This window comes from Hylobates moloch, unplaced genomic scaffold (genome assembly GCF_009828535.3).
Source record: "Hylobates moloch isolate HMO894 unplaced genomic scaffold, HMol_V3 SCAFFOLD_12, whole genome shotgun sequence".
NCBI lineage: Eukaryota > Metazoa > Chordata > Mammalia > Primates > Hylobatidae > Hylobates > Hylobates moloch.
The window spans coordinates 67,206,840-67,225,584 of NW_026652287.1; the positions used below are offsets into that span (position 1 = coordinate 67,206,840).

Below are 18,745 nucleotides of genomic sequence, written 5' to 3' on the forward strand. Positions count from 1 at the left end.
GGCCCTGATTTGGCTTAATTTTCATCCCAAACTATGAAAAATCCAGGTTTCTGTGCATTTACCCTACAGTCTATGACAGAACTGAGAGTCATGATAAAATTATCTCCATCCTAGATAGAAATCTAATCTCCCCAAATAAGAACTTTCAAATCTTCAGTTTAAAAGTGTTGCCTACTTCCAATGCCAGAACTGACTTGATTCATGAGCAGACTAGATATAGGTTTCAATTCCAGATATCCTGCTTGGTAGCAAAAAAAAGAGATCAGCCAGCTGAATCACATTTTAATATTTTCTCTTCATACTGAATACTTTGAGTCTAATAGCAGAGCATAAAGACCCAACTCAGCTGAAATATGAACTACCATTTGTTATTATCAATGCTGTGTTTCATCATTACCAGCCTCATATTTCAAGAGGACAGCTGGCACTTCCAAGGTCAATGACAGTTTTATATAAAAACTCCAAATGAAAGGACTGCAGAGATCAAAGATTTGGGACAATCATACAGAGAAAGATTGCCATAAGCTAGCTCATCCATCCCAAAAATTGGGTTTTTATTTTTGGTACCTATGATAAAGAGGCAGAAAGAGATTTAAAAGGATGATTTAATAAAAGTTATCAAGACAAGACTATACTTTCCAAAATAAGTAAAACACTCTGCAGAAGTTAAGGAGAAATGCACGCCAATAATTGTTACTGCTGAATGTCCACTCCCTGTTGGTGAATCATTGTGAGAAGGCCTGATGCTAATCTGCAACAATTTAATTATACAGCAGGATAGTAATGATCTTGCAGACAGATGAAAACAAATCAAAATCAGCTCAGTGGTACCAAAGAATAGATACAGACATGCTGTGTTAGGCTTTCAATGACCTTGATGCGTGTATTTACATTAATGGAAGAGGGAAAGGTAACAAGTTTTCAAAGTTTTTGATTTTCGTAAATAGGAATCAGAATTATTCTCACTTTTTCTTGCTTCAGGGAATACTGGGATTATTATCAGAAATTATCAAAATCCAGAATATTCAGGCCGGAAGTTGCCAGCATCTACTGCAGTGACCTTGATCCTGTCCATGAATGAAGTAGAATGGGACCCGTATTTGGGAGCAATGAAAGGAAACACAAGATGTTCCCAATTATTTCAACTTTCCATGCCACCCACCTCACTCATTTGCCTTCATTTTGAAGCCATGAGTTGAAGCTGTTTGGAAAATATTATGGAGAGGAAAGAGTGACTTCTAGCTAGAAAGATGGAAAACATTGCTGGGACCCAGGAGAGATGTGTATTAAGCAAAGTTTAACTTCAAGCCCCCAGGCTTTCTCTACTGAACATTTTCTTGCCTCAATAATGTCTGGCCCCTCCTTTCAGGCTTCAGCAGTATTTGTGCTCATTCTTTGGTCCTCCCTGCCACCCCGACCCCATTTTTTGTTATCAAATTGTATGTTCTCGTTTACCAAGAAATTGGAGGGATTCACATAGACAAAAGTCTGTTTTACTTATGAAAGCAGCATTTTATTCAAAATATCGAACAAAGGTTGAAAATAAAGTTGTTATTCCCAGTCTCATGTCAGAGACTCACCACTCCCAAACCCAGCTGGACCTGCTCTGGATTATGGCAACGTCATTATCAAGGTTATGACTCTCTTTGGCCCAAGTCTTCACAGTGGGATCCGTGAGCTCATGGCAGAAGGTAAGTATGGAGTTCTGCTAGATATGATGCATATTTAGGAGATATGAATGGGCTGCATAGAGCCCCTCTGCAGTTGACTGAAAATAAAATGTAAAGTTAATGCAATTCCTCATCTTAGACTTCATTCCTGAGACTATATGGAAAGAGATAAGAACTGATTTTTGGTGTTGCCATCAGCAGTGGAGGGTGCTGAATTAGGGGGGTTGTGGAAGGAAAATTCTCATGCACTTCTCTTACAAGCTCTACATACTCAGCAAATAAATGTGTGTATTCTTTCTGGAAATGTGTGGTGTCCTTGCTGGGGCTGGGATTGAGCCTGACGCTGAAGCAGGGTGTCCAAGTTTACTCTGAGACGATCTGAAAGGAGGATGTGAAAAAGAGTGGTGGGAAAGAAATTGTTGCGGGGTGGTAGCATGTCTTAGACTGTTTGGGATGCCATAACAAACAGCAGTTGATGGACTGGGTGGCTATAAGGGATATAAACAGCATGCATGTTCATCGATGGCAAGCAGGATATGTCTTTGTTGTTTTTCTCCTAGGTGCTTGTCTAACATGCTACGCATATTTTAGTGCCATTTATCTACTTTATCGTCCATGTCTCTAATGGAATATTTTCCCATTGCCTACACTAGTGCTTGGCACGTAGTATGTGCCTGATTAAAAAATTTGAGTCCCCCCCACAATAATAATGGGAGACTTTAACACCCCACTGTCAACATTAGACAGATCAACAAGACAGAAAGTTAACAAGGATATCCAGGAATTGAACTCAGCTCTGCACCAGCGGACCTAATAGACATCTATAGAACTCTCCACCCAAAATCAACAGAATATACTTTCTCAGCACCACATCACACTTATTCCAAAACTGACCAAATAGTTGGAAGTAAAGCACTCCTCAGCAAATGCAAAAGAACAGAAATTATAACAAACTGTCTCTCAGACCACAGTGCAATCAAACTAGAACTCAGGATTAAGAAACTCACTAACACTGTTCAACTACATGGAAACTGAACAACCTCTTCCCGAATGACTACTGGGTACATAACGAAATGAAGGCAGAAATAAAGATGTCATTTGAAACCATTGAGAACAAAGACACAACATACCAGGATCTCTGAGACACATTTAAAGCAGTGTATAGAGGGAAATTTATAGCACTAAATGCCCACAAGAGAAAGCAGGAAAGACCTAAAATTGACACCCTAACATCACAATTAAAAGAACTAGAGAAGCAAGAACAAACACATTCAAAAGCTAGCAGAAGGCAAGAAATAACAGATCAGAGCAGCACTGAAGGAGATAGACACATGAAAAACCCTTCGAAAAATCAATGAATCCAGGAGCTGGTTTTTTGAAAGATCAACAAAATTGATAGACCACTAGCAAGACTAATAAAGAAGAAAAGAGAGAAGAATCAAATAGACACAATAAAAAATGATAAAGGGGATATCACCACCGATCCCACAGAAATACAAACTACCATCAGAGAATACTATAAACACTTTTACACAAATAAACTAGAAAATCTAGAAGAAATGGATAAATTCCTGGACACATACACCCTCCCAAGACTAAACCAGGAAACAATTGAATCCCTGAATAGACAAATAACAGACTCTGAAATTGAGGCAATAATTAATAGCCTACCAACCAAAAAAAGTCCAGGACCAGACAGATTCATAGGTGAATTCTACCAGAGGTACAAAGAGGAGCTAGTACCATTCCTTCTGAAACGATTCCAATCAATATAAAAAGATGGAATCCTTCTATGGAGGCCAGCATTTTATGAGGCCAGCATCATCCTGATACCAAAGCCTTGCAGAGACACACACAGAAAAAAGAGAATTTTAGACCAATATCCCTGATGAACATCGATGCAAAAATCCTCAATAAAATACTGGCAAACTGAATCCAACAGCACATCAAAAAGCTTATCCACCACGATCAAGTTGTCTTCATCTCTGGGATACAAGGCTAGTTCAACATATGCAAATCAATAAACATAATCCATCATATAAACACAACCAAAGACAAAAACCACATGATTATCTCAATAGATGCAGAAAAGGCCTTCGACAAAATTCAACAGCCCTTCATACTAAAAACTCTCAATAAACTAGGTATTGATGGGACGTATCTCAAAATAATAAGAGCTATTTATGACAAACCCACAGCCAATATCATACTGAATGGGCAAAAACTGGAAGCATTCCCTTTGAAAACTGGCACAAGACAGGGATGCCCTCTCTCACCACTCCTATTCAACATAGTGTTGGAAGTTCTGGCCAGGGCAATCAGGCAGGAGAAAGAAATAAAGGATATTCAATTAGGAAAAAAGGAAGTCAAATTGTCCCTGTTTGCAGATGGCATGATTGTATATTTAGAAAACCCCATTGTCTCAGCCCAAAATCTCCTTAAGCTGATAAGCAACTTCAGCAAAGTCTCAGGATACAAAATCAATGTGCAAAAATCACAAGCATTCCTATACACCAATAACAGACAAACAGAGAGCCAAATCATGAGTGAACTCCCATTCCCATTCACAATTGTTTCAAAGAGAATAAAATACCTAGGAGTCCAACTTACAAGGGATGTGAAGGACCTCTTCAAGGAGAACTACAAACCACTGCTCAATGAAATAAAAGAGGACACAAACAAATGGAAGAACATTCCATGCTCATAGATAGGAAGAATCAATATCGTGAAAATGGCCATACTGCCCAAGGTAATTTATAGATTCAATGCCATCCCCATCAAGCTACCAAAGACTTTCTTCACAGAATTGGGAAAAACTACTTTAAAGTTCATATGGAAGCAAAAAAGAGCCCGCATTACCAAGACAATCCTAAGCCAAAAGAACAAAGCTGGAGGCATCACGCTATCTGACTTCAAACTATACAAGGCTACAGTAACCAAAACAGCATGGTACTAGTACCAAAACAGAGATATATAGACCAATGGAACAGAACAGAGCCCTCAGAAATGATACCACACATCTACAACCATCTGATCTTTGACAAACCTGACAAAAACAAGAAATGGGGAAAGGATGCCCTATTTAATAAAAGGTGCTGGGAAAACTGGCTAGCCATATGTAGAAAGCTGAAACTGGATCCCTACCTTACACCTTATACAAAAATTAATTCAAGAGGGATTAAAGACTAAAATGTTAGACCTAAAACCATAAAAACCCTAGAAGAAAACCTAGGCAATACCATTCAGGACACAGGCATGGGCAAGGACTTCATGACTAAAACACCAAAAGCAATGGCAACAAAAGCCAAAATTGACAAATGGGATCTAATTAAACTAAAGAGCTCCTGCACAGCAAAAGAAACTACCATCAGAGTGAACAGCCAACCTACAGAATGGGAGAAAATTTTTACAATGTACCCATCTGACAAAGGGCTAATATCCAGAATCTACAAAGAACTTAAACAGATTTACAAGAAAAAATCAAATAACCCCATCAAAAAGTGGACAAAGGATATGAACAGACACTTCTCAAAAGACGACATTTATGCAGCCAACAGACACACAAAAAAATGCTCATCATCACTGGCCATCAGAGAAATGCAAATCAAAACCACAATGAGATACCATCTCACACCAGTTAGAATGGCGATCACTAAAAAGTTAGGAAACAACAGGTGCTGGAGAGGTTGTGGAGGAATAGGAATGCTTTTACACTGTTGGTGGGACTGTAAACTAGTTCAACCATTGTGGAAGTCAGTGTGGCGATTCCTCAAGGATCTAGAACTAGAAACACCATTTGACCCAGCCATCCCATTACTGGGCATACACCCAAAGGATTATAAATCATGCTGCTATAAAGACACATGCACACGTATGTTTATTGCGGTACTATTCACAATGGCAAAGACTTGGAACCAACCCAAATGTCCATCAATGATAGATTGGATTAAGAAAATGTGGCACATATACACCATGGAATACTATGCAGCCATAAAAAATGATGAGTTCATGTCCTTTGTAGGGACATAGATGAAGCTGGAAGCCATCATTCTGAGCAAACTATCACAAGGACAGAAAACCAGACACCACATGTTCTCACTCATAGGTGGGAACTGAAGAATGAGAACACTTGGACACAGGGTGGGGAACATCACACACTGGGGCCTGTGGTGGGGTGGGGGAGGGGGAGGGATAGCATTAGGAGATATACCTAATGTAAATGACGAGTTAATGGGTGCAGCACACCAACATGGCACGTGTATACATATGTGACAAACCTGCACATTGTGCACATGTACCCTAGAACTTAAAGTATTATTAAAAATAAATATATAAATAAAACAAACAAACAAACACAAAATTGAGTCTCACCTGTAATCCCATTTTGTGAGGCCGAGACAAGAGGATCACTTGAAGCCAGGATTTCAAAACCAGCCTGGGCAACATAACCATACCTCTATCTGTATTTAAAAAGAAATTAAAATTTTGAATCAATTGTTTATATGAACACTACAGTTTTACCTGCACCATTGTCAGTGATATGTGTTGTAATCGTATTTTCCTATGCTGGACTCATCTTGTCATTGTTTTTATAGCATCTCGGTAATATAAATTCTTTTAATATAGTTGTATTTAAATTATTTTCCTTTATAGCTGTTGCTATTTATATATCGTTAAATAAGTTCTTCTCTCTTCCAAAGACATAAAGATACTCTCCTCCCTTTTAAGTGGTTAAGGCTTTAGAGGAGTTACATGTCTTTTAGTTGAGCTTATTTCTGAGTACTCAAAAATTTGGAAAATTTTACTTTTTGTTCTTAATGTCAATCTTAATTGTTATTACTTACAATGATTTAGTTTTGCATATTGCATATACAGCAACCTTGTTAAATTCTACTAGGAATTCTAAGAGATTATGCATAGATTCTTTGATATTTTCTATGTATACAGAAATTTCATCTGTGAAAATTACCACTTTTATTATCTCTCCTAGTCTTTTCACTATTACATAATTTTCATTTTTACTGTGATATTGAAGACCTTTATTACAATGTAGGATGGATGTAGTGATAGTGTGCATCTCTGTCTCATTTCTAATATCAAAGCAAAGCTTTTCATGTGTTGCTATTAAGTATGATATATTCAGTAGGCATTTTTGTAGATAACCTTCAGTCGATTGACAAAGTCCCCTTTTATTTTTAGATTGCTAAGAATTTTCATCATGAAATAATGTTAAAATAGTATTAAATGATTCTCTTGTTTCTTGGTATGATGGTATAATATTGTTTTACATAATGCCAGATTTGGTTTGCTAACACCTGTTTCTTGCTTAGGAGTTTTGCATATTGTTCATGAGTGAAATTGGTCTGTAATTTTTTCTCCTTCTTTTAGATTCTACTATCAAGGTTTTGCTGGCCTGACAAAATGAGTTGGGAAGTGTTTCTTCTTTTTCTGTTCTCTGTTAGTGTTTATAGAAAAATGGACTATTTATTCTTTGAGTATTTGAAAGAACTCACAAATGAAACTATTTGGCCCTGACAAATTTTTGTTGGTCTGTGTAGGAAATTTAACTACAGATTCAATTCATTTCATAGTTACAGAACTATTCAAGATTTCGACTTCTTGAGTGTGTTTTGGCTAGTTCTATTTTCATGTGGAACTTACCAATTTTGTCACAGAGTTGCCTGTTGAATTCAATTTATTATCTTTTAAAGATGTCTAAGGCATCTGTAGTAATACCTTTTCATTCCTGAGATTGTTCCTGATATGATTAAAAGTACCTTCACTATTAATTTCTTGATCATTTTCACAGTTTTGTAATCTAATTACTATTCTCAGAAAACAGCTTTGGCTTCGTTGTTCCTCTCTACTGTATGTTTATTTACAATCTCATAAATTTCCGCTTTTCATTCCATTTCTGCTTTCTGCTCCCTTTGAGTTTTATTTTGATCTTTTCTAAACGTCTTCAGCTGGGTATTTAGCTCAGTGTTCGCCAATTTTTTTTTCTCTAATATTTGCTTGTAAGAGTATACATTTCCTCTTAGTACTGGTTTGGCTATATTCTACAATTTTTGATATGTAATATTTTTATTATCACTCAGTCCAAAATATTTTCTACTTTTCATTATGATTTCCTGTTTAACCAATATAGTTGTTTTAGACACGTTTTTTAATATTTCCCAACATATGGGGATTTTATAGTTATTTTCTTGGTTTTTACTTCTAGCTGAATTGCAAGATAGCCAGAGAATATATCCTATATGATTTCAATCATTTGAAACTTGATGGCTCAGGAATCAATTTCATAAACTTTCCCGTGTTTTAAAAGGAACATGTATTCAGCAGATATTGATGTTGTGTTCTGTATATAACCATTAGGTCAGGGGTATAAATTGTATTGTTCAACTTTTCTATTTCTATGCTGAACTCTTGCCTCTTTGTTGAAAAAAAATTTTTAAACAGTGTTAGAAAACTTCCACTATGGTCATAAATTTATCTGTTTTTCTTATGTGTTTACCAATTTTTGATTCATGATTTTTGATACCATATTATATATTTTATACAAATTTGGAAGTTATATTTTTATATATCTAGTATTTTTTGTTTTGAAATCCATTTTGTATAATATTATCTTGTTATACCAACTTTTGATGGGGGAGTTATAGTATTTAACTACATCTTTTTTCAATCCTTTTAACCTTTCATATTTTAGCTCTATGCCTAGTAAACAGCATATAATTGAAATTTTTTGGCTATCTTTGTCCTTTATTTAAAGCATTTACTGATGCATTTAGTTTTGTATCTACTTTATTGTTTTAAAAAATTTGTCTCACCTAGTCTATTTTTCTCTCTGTATTGCCTTATATGGACTTGATTTTTCTTCTGCAAATTTATAATGTTATTTACTTTGTTTCCATTTGTTTAGTTGTTACGCTAGATTTGCTGTAGCATGTGTACTTTAATTATACAAATATTAAGCTAATAAATACCTTTACTTTTGTCATTGATCTTAAAATACTTCCATTCCATTTAGCCCTCCTATAATTTTATTTGATTGTTTTCATGTATTTTAATGACATCATTTTATTCATACTTTATAACATTATTACTGTCGTTTATAACATTCAATAGTCATTTAGATCAATCCCATATTTAACACTTCCTTTGCTCTTCTTTTCTTCTTGGATTATAGACTCTTTCTCTGGGATTATTTTCCTTCTGCCTTAAATACTCCTTTAGAATTTTCTTTTGACAGGGTCTACTAGTCACACACTCTCTCAGTTTTCGTTAGACCAAAAATGTCTTTATTTTACCTTCATTCTTGAAAGATCGTTTTGCTGTGTGTAAAATCTGTTGATAGTTACTTTTGACTCTTTCTTTTTTATTTTTTGTACACTTAAGTTTCAAACTCTGCCACCTGATTTTGTTGTGACTTTCAACTCATACTTTAATAAAAGCAATTTCTGTTTCAAGGCTCTAAAAGAAATGGGAAGTTACAAATTAAATTAATTGTTATATTTAACCTCTGACTTAACACGAAAATATCACCTCCAAAGAAGTGATAAGTGGAAATGATAATTGTTCTGTATGAGATATTCTAAGGGGCAATCGAAAACATGTCAATATAGGCTTCTTCTAAGGTGGTAAACTCAGCTTTTGCCTCTCTCAGGTGGAAAGAAACTCAATGGCATTCAGCTGAAGTGCTGCTTTGATTAGATTGAATAAATTCTTTGATCAGGGAAGGAAACAGAGAACTTGGAAATGGTTCTTGACCAGCCTGGTATTTTTCCATTTTGTCTCTGGCTAGCTGTGTGTTCTTTTCCGTTGTACTGGTTTGTCCTAGAACATTAGGTTCATTGGGCAGGCACTTTAAATTTTCAGATGAAAATTCTTGATTAAATATCAGTCGAATGTTTTTTATGCTGGCATCATGACCTAAACATGGCAAGAGTTTTCAATTACGTGAAGCATGTACTAATTAGGCATCTTCTCTGTGCCCCATTCTGTGCTAGATTCTATCAGAGATTGGAGGACAGGAGAGGGATCCTGAGTTATGCTGAGTTTAAACCAACAAAAAGGATATCTTTATCTGTCTCATGTCTGTTGATATTACTGAATGTTCCTTAAATAATATGTTACTTCTCTCAAGGAGGTAACAGTTTTGTACAGAGGATAAGACTTACACATATCAGACAACTAAAAGGAAGATAAGAAGGAAATTATTCAGTGCGAAATAATTTAGTATAGACAAATGATAAGGGAGTTCAAGTGGGGAAGAATCACTGTAAGCAGCATTTATGGGGAGTTGTTACTACGGACTGAGGAAATCAGACGAACTTTGAAGAATGAACAGGCTTTGGGTAGACAGAGAATAGAGTGAGGACCTTTTGTGTGTGAAAAGTAACAGGATAAAAGGTGCAGAGTAGAAAAACAGTAAGTCCATACACACCTGATCCAAAGAGAGTGCAAGTAGAACAAGAGGAGAGTTTGAAATAATTCATGATATGCACATATGGAATAATAATATCTTGAGATATTTATCAACATTATATGCAGGCAAAAAAATGAGCTAAAATGGCAGTGTTTTAATCTGAGCTGATATTCCAAACATTACTTATTTACTCCATGATTAAGTCTTTTATAAATGATATAAGGAAAAGATAATAGCACATATATGGACTCTTCATAAATATTGTTTCATGTAATGTACATAGCAATTCTAGGAAGTAGGAATTGCATTTGGTTATTGGTAAAAGAGACAGAAGAATAATAGACTAAACAAGAAAGAAATTTATTTTTCTCTCACATTTGAAAAAATCCAAATGTAGTCAATCCCAGGCCAGCTCCACGGCCATCAGTTACCCAGGTATCCTTCATCTCTCTGTTTATTAAACTTAGTGAATGGCTTCTAGCCTCATGATTGCCTTGTGGTGGCAGGATGGCCACCATAGCTCCAGCTGTCATATCCATATTCCAGGTGGAAGGAGGAAGAAGGAGGTTAAATGCAGAAGGGCACACCTCCTAGCTGAGTCAGCTCTCTTTTAAAGAGATTTCCAAAAAGCTCAGTACAGTGCCTTCTGAACTGTGATCTCACCCTTATCTGTAAGTAAGGATAGGAAATGCCCTTTTAGTGCATTGTTGCTTCCAACAATACAGAGATTCTGCTAGCAAGATAGGAGAGGGGCGGTGGGGAGAATGTACATTGGCTAGGCTGCTAGCAGTCTGTCAGAGTAAGCTTACTGCCATTTTACACCGAAGGGAACTGATCCTCAAAAGTGCTAAGTAAATGATCCCAAATCACACAGCTATATTTTAAATCCAGCTCTATTCACCAATCTGTGCAGTTCTTGTGCCTAAAATTCTAGGCTTTCTTTCTGTAGTGTTGATCTCATGCTTTCTTTTGTGCATGTTGAATTATTATTCTCCTCTTGGAATTTTATTATCACTGCCTAGCTGCAAAGAGATGCTTCAGTATCATTAAAAGGACAGGGAACTTGAACTAAACAACTTCCCACATGTATGTATTGGGGCTGATCTTGCTGAAGTTGATTGAAGTTTGTGTAGGTACCATTTGTAGAAGTCTTGGGAATGAAGTTTCTATACAATCTCCATGTCTTCTATCATATGTGTTTCATTTCAGCTCTGCTGACTTGGTCTCTTTCTTTATCTCCACCCATTTAACATTTATCCATTTGCCATTTCTTCTCAAACCACCACGTTTCCCTCTTTCAGATTTGTCACCCGGTTACTAACACTGTTCTCAAGAGAAATTGTGAGCAAAAACATGCACAGGGCAGCATTTTGCCTAGACTCAATTCTCAATCTACAAACAAGTTATTTTTTGAACACTTATTTTGTACAAATCACTTACCAGGTACTAATGGGTTTACTATGAAACATAAGAATAATCATGCTTAACCTCAAACAATCTAATTGGAGAAATGAAATGCATATACATTAAAGGGCAGCTAATGGTGCAAGGCAGTATATAAATGCAAGCCAAATGAGGGATAGACAGTAAATGCTCTCAGTGTTAAGAGTAAGGAAAAATCCTTTTCAGCTAAAGAGGTTAGGGAAAGCTTTGTAAGACAAGAGGAAATGGATTTGATTCCTGTGGGACTTAGGAAAGTTGAAAGGAGATGAAGGGTTTCCTTAGGAGAGGAAATGGCAAGATCAAAGCCACAGCAATGAAATCTATTGAATGTGTTCAAGAGATTGGAGTGGATGGATCTAGCTGAAATAGTTGATTAGTATGGGAAAGAAGGGAAGAGGGAGGCTAGAAAACTGGTTTTGCTTGAGATGATGGAAAGCTGTAAATACCATCTAAGGAATGTGAATTGGATATACTTTTGGACTTTATCCAAATTGCATATAGCATTTAGAGCAGCACTTAATGAATGTTCTGACTTGAAAATAGTAACTCCAAGTTACTGCATACCCAATTTTCTCAACCATGGAATTCTTTCTCTGATCTGTATTTAGCTGGCTCAGGCCTCATGGCTTCCCTTCCTTCTCCTGCAGCCTGCTTTTCATTTGCATTGACCCCTTCATCAGTGCAATTATAAAGAAGAGAGGAAATGGAACTTACACCAATCTATTTTAGAGTTAGATTTTACTGGTTCTACTAAAAGATTTAGAGAGAAAAATCTAAAAGCAATCTCTAGAATGAATATGATCTTTGATTATTAAATGATTGTGTCTAGGAAGACAAACAAGTAGTGACTTTAGGAGCAACGTAGGTATGGATTGTTCACACTTTGGGAACTAGGAGAGATGTAGTGGCCCTTTTCTGTCATACCTGACTTTCTGTCACTCAGTCTTGCAAATGAGGCAGCTTGCAAAATGGCAGTGGTACTCTTGACTCTGCCCAGTTTCAGGAAGAGAATTAGGTAATAAAATTAGTAGTAGTTTCTCTTCCCAAGTCAAATTCCCTCAAGAAAGCAAATGACATTATCTTATTTGGGGTAACCTAGAATATTTCGGGGTTGTAAGTAACAGACAACCTAACCCAAATAGATTTATATGAGAGGAATTTACAGTATTAGAAGAAAGAAAGAAAGAGAAAAAGAGAGAGAGAGAAAGAAAGAAAGAAAGGGAGAAAGACAGAAAGAAAGAAAGAAAGAAAGAAAGAAAGAAAGAAAGAAAGAAAGAAAGAAAGAAAGAAAGAAAGAAGGAAAGAAAGGGGAGAACTTAGTTCATACACACAAAAAAGGAACTTACTAGCTTATGGGATGATGTCATCAAGGCACTGCCTCTTCCCATCTCTCAACTCTGTTCTCAACCATGTTGTGTTATTTCTTACACTCTCAGGATAGCAAGATGGCCATCCACAACTTCAAATTTCAAGGTTCAAGTCCAGCAGGAAAGAGCACATGCTTCCTCTCAACAGTTGCAGCAAAACTTCACAAATTGAATCTCATGAGATCTGATGAAATATTTGATTTTCCAAGCCTGAATCTTATGCCCCTCTATGTAGTTAGGTGTCCAGTCAACTCAATTCAAAAATCCATGGACAATGGATTTTGTCCATGAATTTTGGACAAAATGGAAAAGACAGTACTTTCCATGGCACTTCCCCAGAAGAAGGGGGAATGGATACTGGGTGAGGTGGGGAATAACAAATATCAACAACTGTTACATATAAAATGCCTGTCTCTTAGTAATACCTTGCACAATTTCCCCCATTCTTTTCAACTTTCCAGTACCATTGTCCTATGACATTTGTAAGAAGAGAATACATAGAGCCCAAAAATATACAGGGACCAAGAGTGGACTACACTTTATTTATTTATTTATTTTTGAGATAGAGTCTCGCTCTGTCGCCAGGATGGAGTGCAGTGGCACGATCTCAGCTCACTGCAACCCCCGACTCCCTAGTTCAAGCGATTCTCCTGCCTCAGCCTCCTGAGTAGCTGGGATTACAGGCACACTCCACCATGCCCAGCTAATTTTTGTATTTTTAGTAGAGACAGGTTTCACCATGTTGGCCAGGATGGTCTGGATCTCTTGACCTCATGATCCACCCACCTCAGCCGGACTACACTTTTAATTTAGAGTAATGTTTTGGGCACATGGGCAACTAGCTTTTATGGAACAACTGTCCCATAACAAGGGATTCACTTTCACTGTAATAGCTCATCTTCACAACATCCCTTTGAAATAGGCATTTTTATTTTTTGATAAAGAAACTCCAGTTCAAAGAGGGTAAGCATCTCACCCAGTATCACATAGCTTAAAAAGAATGTGCATTGGTATTGGTAATGGAAATCAGGGCTTTCAGATTCAAAAAGCACTGCTACTTCCGCTGCATTGCCCCAAGTCTGATTTCTTTTGCAGGGCCTGTTCTCATTTCCACTGTCATAAAATTACGCTGTGAATTATCATGTCTTTTTCTCATTAAATTCCAAACCACTGCCTGTTTGTGAAGATAAAAAACCTGAGAATTCAACCATTGGAAGCTGAAAGGGATCTTAGAAATAATGTACTTCAAAGCTAAAATTCCTGCTTCAAAAGATGAGAAAGCAAGTGTTGGTTGTTCTATATCATAAAAATAGAGGGTGGCACTGGTGAGGGAACCTGGATCTTTTGGACCCAGATTCATACCCTGTCTCCTCCACTTTCTTTATCTTGCTTGAATGTGAGTGACCTTGGGAAAGTTAACAACTTAACCCCTCTGAGCTGTAGTGTGTTCCTTTGTAAAATAAGGGCAATATTATTGAATTTCATTGAATCCTAAGTGCACATAATTTCATAGTTTAGCTCAAAAATCTAAATGTGGCTTAAAATGGAAAGCCAATCGTAGTTTATGCTTTTACTTTCTTAGCAATATACAAAAAAAAAACATGTCTCTTCATCAATGATGTCTTAGATTCGGTGAAATATGGAAAGACATTCCTCATATGAGGTTGTTGCAGACATGTACTAAAATAATGAAGATGTATCATTTAGAATAATACCTGGCACATAGTGAATGCCCAGTAAGTGTTAGTTGTGGTGGTGGTGGTGCTGGAGATGGTGATGGTTGCACCGTGTATATAAGAATATGTATAAGTCTTGGCTGATGGATTCTTTTTAGGAGATGAAGGTGTCCCTGAGCTTGGTCACCATTTACAGCTTTTCTCCTTGGCTTGTGGGCAGCATAGTGGTTTTCCTTTTTTATCCTGTATTCTTGAGTGTTATATTTGGCTTCCTGGAACAAAACCATAGCCTCCCAAATCTATTTGAACTGAATTATCTAAATAAGTCTTTTTCCTTTGTTTAATCATAAGGTAAAGTGACCAATTGTCACTCATGTTTGTGTTATATAGATACAGGGTATATAGTTTGGACTGGTTTTCCTTATTCTTCATAGTCAGTTGATAAAAGTGGTTTCTACAAAGAGTTTCACTCAAAACTATCAGTTTCATCTCTTTATGACACAAAAATGCTTCAGAGTAGGCAAACTGACATGATGTGGAGGGTTGGGTTTTTGTGGTAGAGATATATATGTACGTAGAGTAGCAGCTATGGCTTTCTTTATTAGGAAGGGAAATCTGATTCTATTCAGTTGTAAGCTTAAATTGGCACAGTATCAAACTAAGTCAAGTTTTATTGACTTCTGAGACAAATTTCTAATTTTTTTCATCCTATTGCAAGGCATAACTTTGAAAGGCACAGTATTCTTTAAAAGATAAGACATTCATGAAAAGATACTGTGTTCCTTTCCTCAAGTTTCCAAAATTTCACTGCCTATAGATTTGAAATCAAAATAGGTAATATCTTTACTGATCTTGTTATTCAAAATTCATAGCTTTTCATAGTATTCTTCTATTCATCATTTTCCCTTGTCTTTCAGAATGTCTATAAAATGATGGGTTATTATTTTTGCTACTTCCGTTAGTGTTTATGCCAGCAGGGGAACATTATTTTATTATTTTTAGAGAATAGAAGCTATTTCTTGAACCAGGAAATTGAACTTGCTATTTAAAAAAATAAAGCAAAGGCATTTGTCTCATCAGTCCCTATTTGATTTCCTTGGGGGTAATTTTCATTCCCTAGTCCCTAAAATTACTGCCCCTCCCACTCATAAACAAGAGGCCTTTACCATTGTACACTGTGCAAATCTCTGTTATTTATTTTCATGGTACATTACAATATCTGGTTCTATCTTCTTTTTAAATAGGGTGTTTCTCAAGAACAGGGACTGTGGCCATTTCATTTCTGTATCTCTATAGCTTGGAGCACTAAATTAAAACGTATGTTAAACAAAAAATGTCTAACTTGGAAAACATTCTTGTACTCTGGGGATAACCATGCATTCAATTTTAAAACATGTGTTTACCCATTGGATAGGAAGATTCATCACCAAAGTAGATCTTCGTTTCTCAGAGCTGCACCTGCAAAGTTGCATGCACTACTTTAGGTAATAATCTAGCTAGAGACACTTATAGGCACATATTTACTTAATATTAAGCTGGGCTAGAAAAGAAACCAATTTGAAATTGCTTCCTCAGCTGAAAGCTCTATGCTAACAATAAAGTTTAATTTCAGCAGCTGTAGTTCTCAAATCAATAGATTGCAAAGAGGGTGGCAGAATTTCAGTTTTTGGTTTTGAATACTAAGCAGGTCAGAAGTTGCATTATTTAAAAACACATTTACTGGATTTAAAACACAGCTTTTGGCAAATTAGCTATATGGATTTATATTATTTTCAATAATAATCTAACTTCTCAGGGTAAAAACAAAGTGTCCAATCATAAGCCATCATATTTTACATGAATTACATGAATAGGAGGTTTTTTGAGCATTGTGATTAAGAGAGAAAGACATAATAAATCTATAAATGATAGATATTAAATCACATCAGACAACTGATATTCTTACCTGATAAAGAGTTGCAGGGCATATTTTTAGGTCTTTGTTTAAAGCAGAAAACACTGTACTAATATTTTCTGGTAACCAGACTGTGCAACACTAATATCCAGCTAGTTTTACCTTTTAGCAGTATGTGCTCCAGAGTGTGAACACATTTGTGATAAATATTGACCTGGTCATGGCTATATTGGCCTTTTTACCTTGATCTTATTTCTGTAAGTATGTCGTATTGCCTCATCTTTTAATAACTAATTGTGCTGGTAGTCACAGGGGCATAGGGCTAGCAAATCATGGATATTTTTATAACCAAGAAGTCCAATTTGAGAAGTATAATTTAAATGCAAATAAATTGGGCTGGGGGCAGTGGCTCATGCCTGTAATCCCAGCACTTTGGGAGGCCGAGGCTGGCGGATCACTTGAGGTCAGGTTTAGAGACCAGCCTGGCCAACATGGTGAACCCGCATCTCTACGAAAAATACAAAAAATTAGCCAGGCACGGTGGTGTGCACCTGTAATCCCTGCCACTCAGGAGGCTGAGGCAGGAGAATTGCTTGAACCCGGGAGGCAGAGGTTGCAGTGAGCAACAGAGTGAGACTCTGTCTCAAAAGAAAAAAGTAAATAAATTTTTTGGTCCTTAGAAAAAAATGAATGATATTAAATCTTTCCAGGGTTAACAATGCATGCACTTAAACCAGAGTGTTTCAGGCTCCCTGTTCTTGGTGTTCATAGAGACAGCAACCTGCACCTACAAAGATTTTCTAAGGTAAGGTTGTATTGGAAGGTCTTGAAGCATTCTGAAATAGTAGGTAAGAGTTGTTATCATTTATGAAAGAATGTTAAAGGTCAAGATGATTAGTGTTTAAAACAGAAGCACAGGAGAGGAGACAGGGCAAGAGATGGTGGTGAATGGGGTCAGGACCCTGGACAGCTCTACTAATCCTGAGCCACTGCAAGACTTTTCTTCTTGACAGCTTTTGGAAGCATGACCCATCTCATTCATAGGCTTTGCTTCTGATTAAGCTGTGAAGTTTGAATGTCATAGTCTTGCTATTTTATGCTCTTTTACTTTGGGGAGGTAATAAGGAATAATTTTCATCTACCTTTTATATTCACTGTGGGTGATATGGATTCTGGCCTGACTGAAACTTCAGCACTGTGAAGGCAATATTTTGTTAACGATGAGTGGTGTAGAGGTAGGGAGTTATAGATTACCCTCATACTTTTACATATTTTCCTACCATATATTTTCTTTCCTCAAAGGTTAAGGATTGGCTCTTGAGCACAGACTATAGATATAGCCCAAAACTATTTTAAAAAACGATGTCCCCAGTTCAGTTTGTGGAAGACTTGGAATAGATCCACTTAAGCATTTGTTTTTCTCTCTCATTAAAAAGAAGAGAAAAAAACACAAGTTTTCTCTTTTTAATAGTTTTGTGTAATTAAACTGCAGGCTTTTAGATGAGATGCATGCTAATAAATTCTCAATGGAATCTTTCAGAAGTAAAGCACAGCTGTTCAATTCATGAATTTATTTTGCACTGTCTTAATAGAGTGTTTTTCTCAAAAGGAATTTTATTCTTTTCATGGCCCAGATGACCTTCTGTATTTTGTCTTCTCTCATCTTTTATTTTTTCCTGATTCTATTTGTGTAGAGATGGGGTCTCAGTATGTTGCCCAGGCTGGTTGTGAACTCCAGACCTCAAGCGATCCTCCCACTTGGACCTCCCAAAATTCTGGGATTACAGGCATGAGCTACTATTTGCCTAACCTTTTCCTGATTTTTGATCAAAAATACTTGTTAGCCTTAGAAAATTTATACCTCTTATGTCAGATCAGTTATTTCTATGCCTGTGTTTAAGATCCACTATTTCATTTCTCTTCTCTGTGCTAAAGATTATAACTGTTGTAGGAGCGTTTAAACTCAGATAATTTAATTGGAATTTTATTAAATTATATGATCTGACATTCTTTTCTTAACTTAGGTGTTTTACAGGTTAAGTTCAAATCTGGGTTCATGAATTAGGCAACAAGATGATTTCTAATTAAATATATGGCTAAAAACAGGGAAAGAGGGAAATAAGTATTTAATTTGAATGTACAAGAACAACTTTTACCACTCTTGTTCAATACCTGACTAACTTAAAGCAGGCCACATTGATAATAAAAATTTAATTTAAAAAAATGTAAAAATTGTTGGCTGGGTGCAGTGGCTCATGCCTATAATC

General features: G+C 36.3%; 1 long non-coding RNA gene across 1 annotated transcript; it reads right to left on the minus strand.

Annotated features, from left to right (window-relative positions):
* Nucleotides 1-1,561: 1,561 nt before the first annotated feature.
* On the minus strand, nucleotides 1,562-16,033 carry LOC131380740 (uncharacterized). Its single transcript, XR_009208896.1, has 3 exons — nucleotides 15,988-16,033; nucleotides 6,042-6,130; nucleotides 1,562-1,768 (listed from the first exon to the last, which is right to left on the minus strand). It is a non-coding gene; the product is annotated as an uncharacterized LOC131380740 (long non-coding RNA).
* Nucleotides 16,034-18,745: the final 2,712 nt, after the last annotated feature.